At 42.2% G+C, this 3,637-nt stretch overlaps 1 non-coding gene across 1 annotated transcript; it reads right to left on the bottom strand.

Annotated features, from left to right (window-relative positions):
* Positions 1–2,139: 2,139 nt before the first annotated feature.
* Positions 2,140–2,246, bottom strand: LOC136152001 (U6 spliceosomal RNA). The gene has a single exon (XR_010660162.1). It is a non-coding gene; the product is annotated as a U6 spliceosomal RNA (small nuclear RNA).
* Positions 2,247–3,637: the final 1,391 nt, after the last annotated feature.

The following is a 3,637-nucleotide window of genomic DNA, read 5'->3' as shown; positions in this document are numbered from 1 at the left end:
TATACAAAAAAGATCTTAATGACCCGGATAACCACGATGGTGTGATCACTCACCTAGAGCCAGATATCCTGGAGTCTGAAGTCAAGGGGGCCGTAGGAAGCATCACTACAAACAAAGCTAGTGGAGGTGATGGAATTCCAGCTGAGATATTTCAAATACTAAAACATGATGCTGTTAAAGTGCTGCACTCAATATGCCAGCAAATTTGGAAATCTCAACAGTGGCCACAGAACTGGAAAAGGTCAGTTTTCGTTCCAATCCCAAAGAAAAACAATTCCAATGAATGTTCAAGATACCACACAATTACACTCATCTCACACTCTAGCAAAGTAATGCTCAAAATTCTCCAAGCGAGGCTGCAGCAGTACGTGAATCAAGAACTTCCAGATGTTCAAGCTGGATTAGGAAAAGGCAAAGGAACCAGAGATCAAATTGCCAACATCTCTTGGATCATAGAAAAAGCAAGAGAGCTCCAGAAAAACATCTGCTTTATTGACTATGCCAAAGCCTTTGACTGTGTAGGTCACAACAAACTGGAAAATTCTTCAAGAGATGGGAATACCAGACCACCTTACTGTCTCCTGAGAAATCTGTGTGCAGGTCAAGAAGCAACACGTAGAACTGGACATGGAACAACAGACTGGTTCCAAATAGGGAAAGAAGTACAACAAGGCTGTATATTGTCACCCTGATTATTTAACTTATATGATGCAGAGTACATCATACAAAATGATGGGCTGGAAGAAGCACAAGCTGGAATCACGATTGCCCGGAGAAGTATCAGTAACCTCAGAAATGCAGATAACACCACCCTTATGGCAGAAAGCAAAGAACTAAAGAGCCTCTTGATGAAAGTGAAAGAGGAGAGTAAAAAACCTGGCTTAAAACTCGGCATTCAGAAAACGAAGATCATGGCATGTGGTCCCATCACTTCATGGCAAATAGATGGGGAAGCAGTGGAAACAGTGAGAGACTATTTTGGGGGCTCCAAAATCACTGCAGATGGTGACTGCAGCCATGAAGTTAAAAGATGCTTTCTCCTTGGAAGAGAAGCTATGACAAACCTAGACAGCATATTGGAAAGCAGAGACATTACTTTGCCAGTAAAGGTCCATCTAGTCAAAGCTATGGTTTTTCCAGTGGTCATGTATGAATGTGAGAGTTGGACCATAAAGAAAGCTGAGCACCAAAAAATTGATGTTTTTGAACTGTGGTGTTGGAGAAGACTCTAGAGAGTCCCTTGGACTGCAAGGAGATCAAACCAGTCCATCCTAAAGGAAACCAGTCCTGAATATTCATTGGAAGGACTGATGCTGAAGCTGAAACTCCAATACTCTGGCCACCTGATGCGAAGAACTGACTTATTGGAAAAGACCTTGATGCTGGGAAAGATTGAAGGTGGGAGGAGAAGGGGGCAACAGAGAATGAGGTGGTTGGATGGCATCACCGACTCAATGGACATGAATTTGAATAAACTCTGGGAGTTGGTGATAGACAGGGAAGCCTGGCGTGCTGCAGTCCATGGGGTCTCAAAGAGTTGGACACGACTGACCGACTGAACTGAACTGAAGCCAGGAACTGGTAACCCCTTAGAGCTGGAAGTGTATACCACAAAGAGACATGTTTTTAGGCAGTAGGGACATAAAATAAATATGTGACACCATTCTAATTTTTTTATCTTATAGTAGATATTTCCTTTTTAAAGCATTAATTTTTTAGCTTTATTTTTATCACAGAAGTAGCACATTTGATGTAGAAAAAAGAGCACAAATAAGAAAATCAAAATCACTTATGATCACATTAGGTAGAATATCTATCATTACACCGTTTTAATAACTGACTGCATATTCAGTCTGGAGCTTCACTAGAGTGAGAACTCCCCTCCCACACTCTCCTCTTTCCACCCACCTCCGACTCTGTTCTTTATCTTCAAATTTTTCTGAGCTATTCATGCCCATTTGCTCTTTTATTTGAATTTGAGAATTAGGTTTTACTAAAACTCTGTTGGGATTTTTATTGGATTTGCATTCCTTTTATAGATTAATTGGAGTAGAACTGAAAATTTTACTATCTTGGTTCTTGTCTTTCATAAACACAGTATATTTCTCCATTAATTTATGTCTATTTTAATGTCTTTTTAAAAATATGGAAAGCTTCAGAAATTTGCATGTCATTTTTGCACAGGGACTGTGTTCATCTTCTCTGTACTGTTCCAACTTTAGTATATGTGTTGTCGAAGCGAGCATTCAGACAAATTTTTCTTTTAATGGTTGGATTATATTAGGAGGGAAAAGTAACATATTCTTCACTTTCTTTATGAGACCGAAAAGGAGATTAATCTGAACTAGTTATTTCTATCAAACATAAAAGCATTTAGTTGTGCGCTAAAAATGGAGGAAATGTTTCTGACTATGTTATCTTGCACCTTCTATCATCTAAATGGAAGGTTTTAAAAAAAAATTATTTATGTTTTCTTTGGGCTAAAAGGGAGGAAACATTTTATTTATTTTTGTGTGTGTTGGATTTTTTTAAAATTTATTTTTTAATTGGTGGAATATTGCTTTGCAATTTTGTATTGGTTTCTGCCCTAAAGTAACACGAATCAGTCACAAACTGTATGTATATCCCTTCCCTCCTGAGCCTCCCTCTCCTCCCCCAATATTTCTGTATATCTTTTACTTTGGCTGCGCTGGGTCTTCGTTGTGGTGCGTGGGCTGTAGAACTCTTAGGCTTCAGTAGTTGTTAAGCGAGGGTCGCCCTGAGGCATGTGAGATCTTAGTTCCTTGACTAGGGATCTAACCTGAGTCCCTGCATTGGAAGACAGATTCCCACCAGGGAAGTCCCAAAGCGGAAATTCTTTGGTGGTCTTGACAGAGACCTGCAGCCAGACAAAGGGGTTGGGACGACAGCGGAAAAGGAAAGGAAAGGAAAAGACGGGCAGACGTGACTTGGAGGAAGGCTGGCGAAATGGGTGGAGAACAGTGGGGTGGGCGGAAGAAAGTGGGGAGGAGAAAACGACAGCAAGTGTGGATTCTCTGAGTTCTGCTATTCTAGAAAACCAGCAGCATCCCGTGGGATCTTGTTAGAAATTCAGAATACTGGCCCCGACTCAGATTTACCCAATCAGAATCTTCATTTTAACAAGATCCCCAGGTAATTCTTAGGCACAGTCAAGTTCCAGAAGCTCTCAGTTGCCCCCAGCCAATCTGAGCCAGTCCTGATCAATGTCATCAGCCTTGGCCCTATTAATAGACAAAACTGGTTTGGTTGCCTAGAGACCTGGAAATCTGGTTCCTCCTGTAGACTCTGCATCTCAGAGTGCTCCTACCACTTTGGCCAGAGCCGTGTGACTCCAGTTGGCCTCAGTTTCTCTGCTAGCGTGTCAGTTCTCTGCAGGGATTGGATCCTGGCCGGGACCCCAGTTTTCCTCAGCGCCGTCCTCACGTTCCGCCAGAGGCTTGCACTGCCCCTTCCTCTGGGACGCAGGGTGTGATTTTCTACTCTCTTCTCAGCTTCTGCTGGGGACCCGCTGTGATTGGCCCGATCACCTGGAACTGTGCCTGATTTTGAATACTGTCACCTGGACTTCTTCCAGAACTGTGTTCTGCTGGCAGAGAGTTCACACTCAGATATCCAA

This window comes from Muntiacus reevesi, chromosome 20, assembly GCF_963930625.1.
Source record: "Muntiacus reevesi chromosome 20, mMunRee1.1, whole genome shotgun sequence".
Lineage (NCBI taxonomy): Eukaryota > Metazoa > Chordata > Mammalia > Artiodactyla > Cervidae > Muntiacus > Muntiacus reevesi.
This window is presented reverse-complemented; position numbering and strand designations above follow the sequence as displayed.